Raw genomic sequence first — 16,135 nt, forward strand, 5'->3', positions numbered from 1 at the left:
GACTGATATTCCCCACACATCAAAAGATGACCTCAAAAACATACATTCTGTAGCGCCAACTCCGTAGCGTCAACTCCGTAGCGTCAACACCGTAGCGTCAACTCCGTAGCGTCAACACCGTAGCGTCAACTGCATCATTTCAACTCGGAAACCAGAATAAACGGATAATAGATTGACAATTCTTATTCAATTCTCAAGCTATAGCACAAACTCCCTGACTTATCCCGGTAAGAGTTTTGTCCGGAGTGAAAAAAGAGGTCATTTCCATCTGAGCCATTAACTGTAAAAAGGAGTGATTTTCCTCCATCTAGTTCAAGCAGAATATCAATATAGCTTTCGAATAATCGACAAGGCCCAGTGTGTGGCCTGGACAGTGATAGAGGAGGTCTTAGCACTCTACAATATACAGAGCTCTGCAGAGCTAAGAGGTGTCAGAGGAGTTGGACGGAAAGAGCACAAAGAAAAACGATCTTAATCATATCATATCCCACGGTTACTTAAATAGCGTCCTTGGTGCTTCTTGGAAATCCAGTTGGTGCAGATTGTCCATCTATCTATAGGCCTTGGATCTGGTGGAATTACATTCTGTGGGCCCATCAATTACTATCCCAGGGTTAGTACAATGTATTGTATGAGTATAGTTCTGCTGCCACAAGGACTATTTAGCATGTCATCATTTTTACATTTGGATGTTATGCACACTCTGTATGATAAGATGTTTTTCTATAGTAGCCTAGTGAAGTGGTAAACACTTAGTACACATCATGTAAAGTGTAGGCCTTGCTTTGGCACACACAGTACATCAAAAGTCACATACACACCAGGGTTGGGATCTACTCGAATTGAAGGCAGTCAATTCAGGAAGTAAACTAAAATGACAATTCAATAAACCAAAAAAAGTGCATTTATTTTCAACATCTTCTCAATAAATTAAAAAGTAGTTGTTTCAAATGTTTTAAATTTTCTGAATTTTAAATTCAAATCACTTCCCGAATTGACTACCATCAATTGGAATTGAGCCCAAACCTGATACACACACAATTCAACCTGATGTTTTTTACGTGACATGATTAATACAGATCTGCTTCTTTTAATTGTGTTATTGAAACACTATGGAATTAAGAGATAATAATTAGAAATGATTACGTCAGATTGACAAAATCTATTCAGGTGATCATGTTGACTTAATTAGAAGTGCCTCCCAAATGAATCAATTGTGTCAGTTTTAGCTCTGAGTTGCATTAATTCTAACTGCTAAATGAAAAAAGCATTTATTAACTTTTTAAAAAATCAACAACAAACAAAGATTTCAGTAGGGAGCTTTGCACTCCCATCTACTTCTTGCTCATCAATGAGCTTTCCCGCCAGCTCCTAAACCAACCGGGTTTAAGGTACAGTGTACTAACCAACAGACCAGTTTAAAGGGATACTTCAGGATATTAGCAATTCCATTTATCTACTTCCCAAGAGTCAGATTAACTTGTGGACACCATATTTGTCTCTGTGTACAGCATGAAGAAAGTTAGCACTAGTTTCACAGATCAATGCTAATTAGTGTTAGCACTATGACTAGAAGTCTATGGGTATCTGCTAACATGCAAAATCCCGAAGTATCCCTTTAACTACAACAACATTCTTAGTAATGGTTACATAAACGTTTTACTTTTTACATGTGATTGTTTATCTATCTTGGTTGAATGCACTGACTGAAGTCACTCTCGATAAAAGTGTCTGCTTAATGACGAAAATGTAAATGTAAATGTACAAATGTATGGTTTCAAAGCATGCTGGGTATTAGTCTAATGAGCTCTGTCCCCCCAAAAAGTAAAAACTCTTTGACCAAATGAAATTTGATCACTTAATTTCTACATGAATGAATCTGGTGCACATCAAGTTCCACCGAGTTAAGTAAATTCTATAAGAGACAATTACATTCCGGCAGAAAACATGAATTGATTGTGTAATGTTCACAAAATATGATAGAGCAAAACTTAAGGGCAGCCAAAATATTTTGGGGGAGTGCAGAATGAAAGTTTGTAAGTCAGCACATTCCATAAAACACATATAAAAGGAAAAAACGAACACACACATAATTACACAAGCACATTGCAGAAAGGACACAACCAGACCTATATAATTAAGCAATAAGGCCCAAGTGGGTGTGGTATATGGCCAATATACCACTGCTAAGGGCTGTTCTTAAGCATGATTCAACGCAGAATGCCTGGACACAGCCCTTAGCCGTGGTATATTGGCCATATACCACACCCCCTTGGGCCTTATTGCTATTATAAACTGGTTACCAATGTAATTAGAGCAGTAAAAATAAATGTTTTGTCATACCTGTGGTATACGGTCTGATATACCACAGCATTCAGCCAATCAGCATTCAGGGCTCAAACCACCCAGTTTATAATTATCTACAATAATGCACAAAGTACCTCAGGTGCATCATTCATCATCAACACTGCTGCCTCCCTCACATGTAAATACATCTCACACACATACACAAAAACACACACACACAGACAGACACACACCGACTTAACCCGTCTACTAGAGAGCATTACTACAAGCTCGCCACTATAATCAAACGAAAGGGAGAGACGCCTTAACAGGAGGCAAGGTACCTGTAGAGTAGACACACAATGGCGCACTCACACACCAAATGAGAGGGGAGAGCAAGAGGAAAGAGTGGTATACTCACAGAATGAATCAGACGACACCAGGAGCCGATATCAAAAGATTCCCGCGGATGCAAGCCGGCTGAGTCCCGGCGGGGAGTGGGATGCCCCACGGATAAAAGGAATGGAGAGAGAGGAGTAAGCTCAGAGAGGAGGGGAAGGCGGAGGGAGGGGAGGGAGAGAAGGGAGTTGGGGGGTGTCGCGAGAGACTGGGTCTCTGGGCTTTGGGAGGGTTTTTCTTTTTCTTTTCACCAAGTAGTCTATTCTTTTTGATATGGTGATATGGTGTATTATGGGGAAAACCTGTATAGGAGTAATGTCCAACCCCTAGGTTTGTTCTTTAATAGGAAATGATTCCCTCAGGGTGGAAAAGGATACATTTTCTACAGGAGCGAAAAATATCCAACAGCAGTGGGAAAAGGGATTTAGACGGAGGTGAAGGTGAAGTATCTAGCTTTCTGCCCTGGCGGAGCGACGAAGAGGCGGCAGAATGAATGAGTGTGTGCTGTTAACAAATAAAAGAGCCGGGAGAAAAAGAACATTCTGTTTCAATTGGGAAAAATAACTCTTTCATTCTCCCGCCTTCCCTTTCGGCGAACGGGGCGAACAGTCCTCAAAAAGGATCTCGTTCTGAGATGAAAAGAAAAAAACGAAATGAAAGAGGAAGGCGATAATGACGTGTGTCTGTGGCACCTGTTCCCCTCTCTCTGTCTATATCTCTCCCACCTGACTGGCAAGATTAAGGCATATAATGCAATTCTCTTAATTGGCCCCGGTTGTGGCGACAGTACAATCATTCAGAAGCACTCGTTTTCACTCTTTTCTTTCACTCCCTCCCCCTCTCTTTTTGTTCTCTTACACTCTCCCCTTCGCCTGAGGAACAGAGAGGAAGGCAGTGCAGAGAATGCCAATGACACTGGTGGGTGTCAGTCTAAAGGTTGGGATCCTACCGTTACCCCACTATCTGACTAAAATGGCCCCCTTATCCTTACCCAGACCCCCACTCTATCCACCCCCCCTGCCCAACCATCCCTACGGATTCTCTCCTTTCTCTCTTCTCTCCTCTATAATCGGGCTTCTGAAAATGTCAGCCTGACTCTCAGCCTTGCTCTCTCTCTCACTTTCCTCTTTTTAGATACTCTACACCTGTTCCCCACTTGACTCGCTTATCTTTGTTAATCTCTCTCTTTCTACCTCTCTCTTCCTTATCTACACCTTTTTTTGGTAATTTGTTTGTTTCAGGTGTACTTCTCACCGGGAGGGCCGGAAGATTTTCACGCAGTCTCTTAGATTAAGCCAAACGTAATTAAGCTACTCAAAAACATAAGTGAAATGATGGGAATATGAGAGAAGAGATTGGCAGATAATAACCTAGTTGCAATTTCAAACGATCTCTCAGTTCTGGGTTCTGAGAGGGAATCCACTGCTTTGTAGATCACAGAAGGATACAAAGAGTATTTATGTTGAAACGAGATTATCTGGAACTAAAGGATTTTCGGAATCCAATACGTTACTGTACTTCCTACATGACAGCCGCATCACCTCGTGTGAGACATCTTGGCAGGAAATTCACGGTTACCAATGGCTTTCCTGTCTTTTAGTTCTCACATCCACTTGTCATCATACATAAAAATTACCCAAATCCACTCGTCACTCAACGTGACAGCAAAACACTGAGGCTTTGAACGGAACGGGTTGCCATGGCACCACCAAAGGAAGCAAGCTTGATGCAAAGTCTTTAGGTGTGAAGGATGCGGGGTAGTCTAGAGGTTATCACACAGAAGAGTGGCCCCATGGAGGGAAGTGTGGTCCTTGTCAGGGCAGGAAATGGACGCCAGGTGAAAAGGTCTCCAGGAGTGATTTGGGATCTGTAATGAAAGAGAGAAAGAGAGAAAGAGAGAGAGAGAGAGAGAAAGAGAGAGAGAGAGAGAGAGAGAGAGAGAGAGAGAGAGAGAGAGAGAGAGGGGGGAGAAAGAGTGCGTTTCAGCATTTCAACATCATACTGTATACCCAGTCATTATTCACCATCTCCCAGAAAATGCACTGTAAAAAGGCAACATTTTATTTGATTTATTCCATTTATATGTCAGGGGGCCGTGTTCAATTACAACATCAATTTCATAAGAAATGTATAGCAGGCACAGCCACCTTTGTAGTTATGCAAACTATCATTGTTCATCCAATTTTAAATGTATGGTTCCACTGACTTGAATCATACTTTGTTTCAAGGTAAACAACACTATTTGTTCAACTCAGGAATGAATGTTAGTATAACTTTTTATTTGTCTCATACGCAGTTTACAGCAGGTATAAAAGGTGCATCGAAATGATTTGGTGCTAACTCCCTCAACAACGCAGTACATTAGTCAGTAACAATAATATCAATAACAAGTCAAAAATAACAAGTAATAGAAGTAATATAAGATGTAGTATGCATAGTACTACACGGTAATAAGGGACTGTATTTACAAATATAATAGAAAAGCAGCATTGACTGTGTGTATGCGTGTGTGTGAGGGTTGGGTGTGTGGGTAGTCGGTGCAAATAGTCTCTAGAGTGCAGATAGTCTCTGTGATGAAAATAGTCTCTAAGGTGCGGTTCTGTGCAGGGAGGCAGCTAGAGTTAGCTGTTCAGCAGTCAGATGGGCCTAGTGGTAGTAGATTCCTCGTAGCCTGTTGGTCCGAGACTGGGTGCCAGGTGGTAACAGTGTGACTGGGGACTTGCAGGGGCTTCCATTCAACCACAAGAGCATTCATGAAGTCGGGGCACTGATGTTGGGTGATTAGGCCTGGATCGCAGTCGGTGTTCCAATTCATCCCAAAGGTGTTCGATGGGGTTGAGGTCAGGGCTCTGTGCAGGCCAGTCAAGTTCTTCCACACGGATCTCGACAAACCCTTTCTGTATGAACCTCGCTTTGTGCACGGGGGCATTGTCATGCTGAAACAGGAAAGGGCCTTCTCCAAACTGTTGCCACAAAGTTGGTAGCACAGAATCGTCTGCAATGTCATTGTATGCTGTAGCGTTAAGATTATCCTTCACTGGAAATAAGGGGTCTAGCCCAAACCATGAAAAACAGCCCCAGACCATTATTCCTCCTCCACCAAACTTTACAGTTGTCACTATGCATTCGGGCAGGTAGGGTTCTCCTGGCATCTGCCAAACCCAGATTCGTCCGTCGGACTGCCAGATGGTGAAGCGTGATTCATCACTCCAGAGAATGTGTTTCCACTCCTCCAGAGTCCAATGGCGGCGAGCTTTACACCACTCCAGCCAACGCTTGGCATTGCACATGGTGATCTTAGGCTTGTGAGCGGCTGCTCAGTCATGGAAACCCATTTCATGAAGCTCCCGACAAACAGTTCTTGTGCTGACGTTGCTTCCAGAGGCAGTTTGGAACTCGGTAGTGAGTGTTGCAACCGAGGACAGACGATTTTTACGCGCTACACGCTTCAGCACTCGGCAGTCCCGTTCTGTGAGCTTGTGTGGCCTACCACTTCGCAGCTGAGCCATTGTTGCTCCTTGACATTTGCACTTCACAATAACGGCACTTACATTGATGGGGGCAGCTCTAGCAGGGCAGACATTTGACTAATTGACTTGTTGGACTACTTGACGGGGCGACAGGTAGCCTAGTGGTTAGAGCATTGGACTAGTAACTGAAAGGTTGCAAGATCAAATCCCGAGCTGACAAGGTTCCTAGGCCGTCACTGTTCCTAGGCCGGCGTTGAAAATAAGAATTTGTTCTTAACTGACTTGCCTAGTTAAATAAAGGTAAAATAAAAATTGTTGGAAAGGTGGAATCCTATGACGGTGCCACGTTGAAAGTCACTGAGCTCTTCTGTAAGGCCGTTCTACTGCCAATCTTTGTCTATGGGGATTGCATGGCTGTGTGCTCAATTTTAAACACCTGTCAGCAATGGGTGTGGCTGAAATAGCCGAATCAACTTATTTCAAGGGCGTGTCCACATACTTTTCTATATATAGCGAATGCTCTCCTAAGTAAGTGTTTACACATACAAGGACGACTATATGGTATTTTCCCTGTAACATCAACATTTACCCTCTGTACTAATGAGTATGAAAGGCGGTACTGCTGCAAACGTACGCTGTCTAAATGTTTCCTCACTGTTGCTATGACATTAGCAGCGCGGTCATATCATATACATTACCACCAAGGGCGTTCATTTCAGAAAATGCAGAGGCTGTTCAAAAGGGAGGGGGAAAAACGTGTTTGAAAGTGTAGCCACAGCGGTGGACATTGGAGATTCTACCATTCTACCAACATTTGCCTAACGTTAGCGCCCTTTACGTAACGCCATCAGTGGCAGCTAGGGCCGAATGCGCACGGCTTGCCTGCCTTAGCGGGGGACGGCGGTCAAGAGGCCTCTTGTGTTCCGCATGTAGCTACCGACTAGCAACTACAGTCTGATTTAGCACTTAGCAAATGGAGCTACCCGGCTTCACTGCAACACTCCAGCCGAAAGTGCATCTGCAGAGTACAACAGCTCGAATGTAGCTATTCTGAGCGAGTTCTACGTGTGGATGCTTCCAACTGGTGGGAGACAGATAGATAGATGTTTGAGTGTGTGAGAACTGAAAGTGTGTGTGGTGTGCATGGTGAGTAGGAGTTTGGAGTTCATGTGGCGTGACGGTGAATGGTGATGGCAGGCAAATTAGCTGGATGGAGAGGTTACAGGCGGAGAATGGCCCTAACAACAGATCTCAGATCAGCTTATCCCTGCTCTAACCGTAAACCACTCAGAGATTTAACATAAACTGTCCCTGGATCTGTGCTTATGGGCAACTGTCCAGTGGGAAAGATACAGGTTCAACTGCGGCAGGTAGCCTAGTGGTTAGAGCGTTTGACTAGTAACCGAAAGGTTGCAAGATCGAATCGTTCTGCCCCTGAACAAGGCAATTAACCCACTATTCCTAGGCCGTCATTGAAAATAAGAATTTCTTCTTAACTGGAAAATAATATCACAAGCCTTTTAAAAATGAGTAATATCCCCTAAGCATTGCCTGATTCATCTCTGTCATCTGGGTTATACATTGAGGCCCAGACAAAAGAAGTGCTGGTTTGCTCTGATATCATCTCCACTATTTCAATGTAATTTCGGACTGCTGTTTCCAAACCCATGAGTCATTGTTTGTAAATCACAGTTCTCTCTCATTTGTGTCATTATTCGTTAGGCTTCACGTTGTTTTAGTCACAGGGTCATCTTTGTATCTTCATACGGTAAAGCACCATATACGTCTCAGAATGGAGAATCCTGTGTTACAGCCAGATGGCAAAGCAGTAGGTGTGTGTGTCTGTACCCCTTTCTGCATCTGTGTTTTCATGGTTGTAGGCATCTTGTTAAAGAATGAGTGTCAGGGTGTGTGTGTGTGTGTGTGTGTGTGTGTGTGTGTGTGTGTGTGTGTGTGTGTGTGTGTGTGTGTGTGTGTGTGTGTGTGTGTGTGTGTGTGTGTGTGTGTGTGTGTGTGTGTGTGTGTGTGTGTGTGTGTGTGTGTGTGCACGAGAAGTCAACACATCCCCCTGAGGTGTAGCTATAGCGTTATTGAACAGACACTGGTTTGTCATTGCTGTGTTCTTTCCCAGACGTCGCCTGCAGCCTATGGGACAACAGGACCCTGCCTCCCGGTGTTTAAACCCGCTGCAGCAACCCAACGGAGGCACACAGAGTGATGGTGATCTCAGTAACAGAACACAGCTTGTGCTATTATGACCCCGTCACCCCGAGTGCCATCTAGTGTTAGCAATAGCGTACAGCCATACGTTCCTTATGGCATTTCAGACACTGACCAAAAATATGAGTCTATGGAGCTGAGATGATGCTGGTAGTTAGTGGTTTGGGGGTATCATGGAGGTGGAGTAGTGGTGAGGGAACTTGGGGGGAAGACGGGAGTGGGATTATGTGGAGAAATAGGAATTCCGGGGATGGGGAGTTCGCTGTGAGTGACGTTTTTTGACCCTAAACACTTTGGTTTCGGTTGAACGTCGGTTGACGTCCAGGCTCGTTCATACAGTATGTATGCACCCTCGATGGGTGGCTGGGTGGGTGATGGTAGGAATGAGTGATGAAAGAAACGAGGGAACGGGAAAGAGGAAAAGAGGGGAGCGAAAGACAGAGGGGGCGATAAAATGGCTGATGGATGACCGTAGTCGATACAGAAAAGGGGGGATGAGGGATGATTGATGGAGAACAATGGACAAATAACGACCAGCGAGATAAAGACGTAACAGAAATAAGAAAGGGGATGAGAGAGAGGGAGGAGGAGGAGATGAAAAGGGGGAGAAAAGAGGACAGGGGAAAACCCACACTCACCCATCTCAGTCCCCTCTCCATGGGCGAACGAACGGTTAGTCCCTGCTAGATCAGCAGTTAGCGGTTGCCACGGAAAGCGAGTGAGGGAGCCCTCAGCCAAATGCCAAACGGACGGCTATTACGAGCGTGTGGGCCGGCGACGGGAAAAAGAGAGCGGAAGGAGAGAATGGGAGGAAGAGGAAGGGGGGAAAACGAGGGAGAAAACAGAGGAGAAGAGCAGAGTTGCGCGTTGCGGGCGCAATAGAAACACTGTGACCCTGTCAGGTCTGAATTCCCTGAATTCCCCAAAATCCGTCCTGGCCAAATCCCCTTTTCCAAAAAGAACGACAGATCACTTTCTTTCCAAGAAGCCAATCACAGCTCCAGACTCTATTGACAGGTAGTTGGATACACACACTCAAATAAAATGCAGAGCAAACGCTGTCGCAATGACACCCCGGTTACGGCTCCACAGGCTGTCACAAGAAGATGACAGGAATCGACCCCCTCCTCTCTGGGCTTCTGTGGTGCTCCTCTTCTTCATAAAGACCAGTCCATTTGGAGATGAGTGAAAGCTGTGTAACTGTTCCCCTGTTCCCCTTTTCTTTTAGACTCGTCTCTTTTCTATCTAACGCCTCTTGTCCTGTTGTCCCTCAGTATTGGGCTCGCTGTATTTCCACAGTGTGGGGCTAGCGAAGGAACTGACTGCATTCAGCACTACCAGCAAGCTCCTTGCGCTCTCTCTCTCTCTTCATTGTATCTCCATACCTCTTCAGCTCTCTCCAATCCAATCAGCATTTCCTCCTCCCTCCCTCTCTCTCTCTCTTCATCATTGTATCTCCATACCTCTTCAGCTCTCTCCAATCCAATCAGCATTTCCTCCTCTCTCTCTCTCTCTCTCTCTCTCTCTCTCTCTCTCTCTCTCTCTTCATTGTATCTCCATACCTCTTCAGCTCTCTCCAATTCAATCAGCATTTCCTCTCTCTCTCTCTCTCTGTAACTCTGTAACTCACGACTCCTCTCTCTCTCTCTCTCTCTGTAACTCTGTAACTCACGACTCCTCTCTCTTAGTGTTACGTTCCTCCAAGATACATATCAACTGGCTGCCACCCTTTCATCCCCTACTGTCAATCAAGGACACAACATAAAATAAACATCAGGCAGCCTCTCTCTCATGGGCGCACAAACACACACAGGTGCACACACAGGTGCACACACAGGTGCACACACACACACACAGGCATATAGTAACATACTCACACAGTACAAAATCAAATCAAATCACACTTTATTGGTCACACATGGTTAGCAGATGTTAATGCAAGTGTAGCAAAATGCTTGTGCTTCTAGTTACGAAAATGCAGTAATATCTAACAAGTAATCTAACAAATCCACAACAACTACCTTATACACACAAATGTAAAGGGATGAATAAGAATATGTACATAAAAATATATGGATGAGCGATGGCCGTGCGGCATAAGCAAGATGCAGTAGATGGTATAGAGTACAGTATATACATATGAGATGAGTAATGTAGGATATGTAAACATTATTAAAGTGACTAGTGATACCTTTATTAAGTCCATTTATTAAAGTGGCCAGAGATTTGAGTCTGTATGTTGGCAGCAGCCTCTCTATGTTAGTGGTGGCTGTTTAACAGTCTGATGGCCTTTGACAGTCTGATGGTCTGTTTTTCAGTCTCTCGTCCCAGCTTTGATGCACCTGTACTGACCTCGCCTTCTATGCACACACTACAAAGCACATAATATTCTGTTTATAAATCACAGTAACAAACGCAAGCATACAGTATACACACACATGCACACACACACACAGACAGACTCAACCTGCGGTTAAAAAACATAAGGCAGATGGCTATGTGAGAGAAGAAATCCATCACGGATGGCGTCTGTGTGTGTGTGTGTGTGTGTGTGTGTGTGTGTGTGTGTGTGTGTGTGTGTGTGTGTGTGTGTGTGTGTGTGTGTGTGTGTGTGTGTGTGTGTGTGTGTGTGTGTGTGTGTGTGTGTGTGTGTGTGTGTGGCAGCATCCAGTGAGGATAGGATAGAGGGAAAGGGAATGCCTGATCACAGGGGGAGACAGGGCTCATAAACCTTATGCCCTACAGGAGTGTTACGTACCGTCCCTCACAATACATTATATTTACCTCCCTTTTCCTCCTTTCTCCCCTCTTTCATCCTCTCTCCCTCTCAAAGTAGAGTCCCCCTGGGGCATGATGCATAGGTACTTCACTCCCCCTCTCTCATTCTCTCTCTCTCATTCACACACACACACACACACACACACACACACACACACACACACACACACACACACACACACACACACACACACACACACACACACACACACACACACACACTACACTACACTACACTACACTACACTACACTACACAAAAACAGGCACAAACAGTAGGCTACAGGAATCACAATAACACTACACTACACTACACAAAAACAGGCACAAACAGTAGAGTACAGGAATCACAATAACACATTTGCTATGGAAAGCTCCCTAAATCAATGGTGCATACATAATCTCTATATCCATTTTCATTGGGTCTGGCACTATTCAGGGTATTTCTATGTTGTAACTGCCACTGGGTGCTTAGGATAAAGCAGGAAATGAGAACCACTCACTGGGACGTTATTGACATAAAGAGCATAGTTAGCTTCAGATCTTTATATGAGATCAGGACGAGAGAAAACAAGAACAACTGAAAGAGGAAATAAAATGGGGGAAATCGAATGTGAGGTGATGCAAATTTATACGAAATAAATAAGAACAAATTGAGTCACGACCGATCATGAAATCAATACTACCTAGATTTTCAGAAGGATGAGACTCGACCGATCATGAAATCAATACTGCCTAGATATTCAGAAGGATGAGACACGACCGATCATGAAATCAATGCTGCCTAGATATTCAGAAGGATGAGACACGACCGATCATGAAATCAATACTGCCTAGATATTCAGGATGAGACACGACTGATCATGAAATCAATGCTGCCTAGATATTCAGAAGGATGATAGATGACCGGGATATCTAGTATGTCAGAATTGAAACTACAAAACTGATCAGAGCCAGCCTAGATGTAATACAAATGTCTAGCTACACACACATACAAAAAATGAACACACATCTACACACAGACACACACACACACACACACTCACACACACAGACACACACACACACACACACACTGTAACATACCAGCACACACTAATGCATTCACACACACAGCTTGACATTAGTGTCCCCTGCTTAAGGGCAGTGTGCTACCCAAGTCCCTGTATCTGCATGTAACAACTGTGGTGTTTTATCGTCCCCGTTCACTCATCCTGTCCTCTCCTTTCCGGGCCCGTCTGTGTGGTCCCACTGTTCACCACAGCCTGAGAACACTATGGTGGGGAAAGCCAGAGAGAGCGATAGAGAAAGAGGGAGAGAGCGAGAGAGAAAGTCAGAGAGGTGTGTTAGGAAGACTATGAAGGGGAAAGCCGGAGAACGATAGTGGGTGAGGGAGAGAGATAGAAAAAGAGAGAGGGGGTAGAAAAGAGGAGAACTGACATTCAGCCCCGGCGCCATACCTCGCCTGTGGAATAATGATTAGGCTCTCAGCATGCCGGTCACATACGCTCTACTATCAATGAGTGAGTGAGCGAGAGAGAGAGGAAAGGAGGGAAGAGAGGGAGCAGGAGAGCGACGCATTGAGGGAGCAACAAAGTGAATAAGAGAGTGTAGAGTGAAAGAGGATTGAGACGGAGGGGAGGATAGCGAGAGGGGGAGGGAAGCAATGGAGGGCAGTGATGTCGAGGTATGAGGGGTGTGCAGTATGAGAATGAAGATGTTTGGAGGCACACACTTGGGACAGACATGTGCGTGGTGAGGGCATAGGTCGTGGCCAGGGTGGGCAAAAATACAAGCAATTGGGGGCTTTGCCAGGAGAACCACAGGTCAAAAAGATGGTACACAGTACTTGAATTGTGTGCAGAATATAACAGCGTGTACGACTGCAAATGTGAGAATATGATTCTAGATTAAAAACAACAGAGAAAAGATGAACAGGAAGAGAATGTCCCCTCAAACCAGGAAGAATACATCCTCTCAAAACAGGAAGGACATGTCCCCTCAAACCAGGACGAATACATCCTCTCAAAACAGGAAGGACATGTCCCCTCAAACCAGGACGAATACATCCTCTCAAAACAGGAAGGACATGTCCCCTCAAACCAGGACGAATACATCCTCTCAAAACAGGAAGGACATGTCCCCTCAAACCAGGAAGAATACATCCTCTCAAAACAGGAAGGACATGTCCCCTCAAACCAGGACGAATACATCCTCTCAAACCAGTTTTCACACGACACTAAAGGGGCACATTCACTGACGAAAGGGAAAGGGTGTGTCAGTCCGACTGGATTTGGGCTTTATGGAGTCCACGCTTGCACAGCGGCAGACACATTTCTGTCGTTGTTTATTTGGATGGGCTAGTCATCGATCACACAGGGGCCATTTTAGGTCTCAGCTGTGGCTGCTGGGTAGTAGGGCGTCTACATGTTAAAGCCTCCCCTTTGTTCCCATTCAGTTGGGTGGGAACAACTGTCATTAGCGTCACGATATGGCGTATTTAGCATGTTCTAAATTTAGCATGACGCAAATTGTGAAATATGACCTGGCTGAGAAAATGAATTGCAGAGATTTCACTACCGTACTGCCTAGATGAGATAATCTATCTTGTTTGTGTGGCTACTCTAGTTCATCGTCCAAATTTGAGGTGTGAAGAAGACAAAATGAAGTAACTATGACGAATAGCCGCAATATAAATTCTGAAAGCACGGTTGAGCAGAAATAGACTCTGAACGTCCGAATATGAAATGCTCCAATGATTCATTGAAGCTCCGAAATGTCAAAAGGGAGTTGCAACATTGATGTTTACATGGACAAAGTGGTTACGTGAAATGTGACAAGACTTGACACGAACATTTGGGAGGTTAAACACTCCGTCTCACCACAGTCTAGATCCCTCAAACTCAACTCTGGACCTCAAAGCCAGTTCCACTGCGATTTTTCATTGTTCCCCTCTAATCTGGGACTGACTTAGACCTGGGACACCAGGTGGGTGCATTTAATTATCACACACACACACACACACACACACACACACACACACACACACACACACACACACACACACACACACACACACACACACACACACACACACACACACACACACACACACACTACATGTTAATGTTTTTAAATTCATGTAAATTGTAAACTCTTTTGTCTGTAATGTATTTTTCGTTATGTGTTGGACCCCAGTAAGACTAGCTATCGCCATGGAGATCCTAATCAATCAACAACACCAAAAATCTGTCACACGAATCAGTGGCAAGAGTTGTTAGAGGCTTTCAATGCTTAATATAGTAGACACATGGAGAAAGTGGCAAGTGCTTCATGCCCTGTCTCAAGTGCACCATGCCCTGTCTCAAGTGTACCATGCCCTGTCTCAAGTGCACCATGCCCTGTCTCAAGTGTACCATGCCCTGTCTCAAGTGCACCATGCCCTGTCTCAAGTGCACCATGCCCTGTCTCAAGTGTACCATGCCCTGTCTCAAGTGCACCATGCCCTGTCTCAAGTGTACCATGCCCTGTCTCAAGTGTACCATGCCCTGTCTCAAGTGTACCATGCCCTGTCTCAAGTGCACCATGCCCTGTCTCAAGTGCACCATGCCCTGTCTCAAGTGTACCATGCCCTGTCTCAAGTGCACCATGCCCTGTCTCAAGTGTACCATGCCCTGTCTCAAGTGCACCATGCCCTGTCTCAAGTGCACCATGCCCTGTCTCAAGTGTACCATGCCCTGTCTCAAGTGTACCATGCCCTGTCTCAAGTGCACCATGCCCTGTCTCAAGTGCACCATGCCCTGTCTCAAGTGTACCATGCCCTGTCTCAAGTGCACCATGCCCTGTCTCAAGTGCACCATGCCCTGTCTCAAGTGCACCATGCCCTGTCTCAAGTGTACCATGACCTGTCTCAAGTGCACCATGCCCTGTCTCAAGTGTACCATGCCCTGTCTCAAGTGCACCATGCCCTGTCTCAAGTGCACCATGCCCTGTCTCAAGTGCACCATGCCCTGTCTCAAGTGCACCATGCCCTGTCTCAAGTGCACCATGCCCTGTCTATTTGCTGGATTTCAGAACATTCAGATTCAGACATAGCAAAATAGTTATTTTTAATGCTCTTTAGGGATTTTCACACTACTGAGTCAAAGCGAGCCAAGCTGTACTGAGCTGGCCAGGTTACGCATTCACCATAGTTGCTGGAACCGTGCTTTAAAAGGACAATGTGAAAAGAAAATATCCAAACCAGCACAGTGTGGTTCGGGTGATCACTTTAGTGTGAAACAGGTAAATATGTCAGCACGTCAGTGTGAAACATGTAAATATGTCAGAACGTTAGTGTGAAACAGGTAAATATGTCAGCACGTCAGTGTGAAACATGTAAATATGTCAGAACGTTAGTGTGAAACAGGTAAATATGTCAGCACGTCAGTGTGAAACATGTAAATATGTCAGAACGTTAGTGTGAAACATGTAAATATGTCAGAACGTTAGTGTGAAACATGTAAATATGTCAGCACGTTAGTGTGAAACATGTAAATATGTCAGCACGTTAGTGTGAAACATGTAAATATGGCAGCACGTTAGTGTGAAACATGTAAATATGTCAGCACGTTAGTGTGAAACATGTAAATATGTCAGAACGTTAGTGTGAAACAGGTCAATATGGCAGCACGTTAGTGTGAAACATGTAAATATGTCAGCACGTCAGTGTGAAACATGTAAATATGTCAGAACGTTAGTGTGAAACAGGTCAATATGGCAGCACGTTAGTGTGAAACAGGTAAATATGTCCGTACTTTAGTGTGAAACAGGCAAATATCTCTGCACGTTAGTGTGAAACAGGTAAATATGTCCGCACTTTACAGTCATTCATTCATGATCTCACTAAATAAGACCCTTATCCTTAATCTCAGGAATATCAGTTCAACAGAGGCAATTTGGTTTTAACAACGCCCCCGCGATCCATACAAGCCACAGGAAATG

The 16,135-nt window shown here is 44.7% G+C and overlaps 1 protein-coding gene across 7 annotated transcripts in view; it reads right to left on the bottom strand.

Annotated features, from left to right (window-relative positions):
- Window positions 1-9,901, bottom strand: part of LOC139554612 (glutamate receptor ionotropic, kainate 5-like) — a 102,225-nt gene extending 92,324 nt beyond the window's left edge. For 3 of the 7 annotated variants that reach the window (XM_071367560.1, XM_071367553.1, XM_071367554.1), the window contains exons 1-2: window positions 9,014-9,900; window positions 2,708-4,552 (exon numbers count right to left, since the gene is read on the bottom strand). The gene's annotated coding sequence lies outside the window, so the exon portion shown is untranslated. Of the gene's footprint in view, window positions 1-2,707; window positions 4,553-9,013 lie in introns of all 7 variants that reach the window. The other 4 variants (XM_071367555.1, XM_071367557.1, XM_071367559.1 and 1 more) reach the window with 3 other exon arrangements.
- Window positions 9,902-16,135: the final 6,234 nt, after the last annotated feature.

The sequence above is a fragment of the Salvelinus alpinus genome, chromosome 26, assembly GCF_045679555.1.
Source record: "Salvelinus alpinus chromosome 26, SLU_Salpinus.1, whole genome shotgun sequence".
In the NCBI taxonomy this organism is placed as follows: domain Eukaryota; kingdom Metazoa; phylum Chordata; class Actinopteri; order Salmoniformes; family Salmonidae; genus Salvelinus; species Salvelinus alpinus.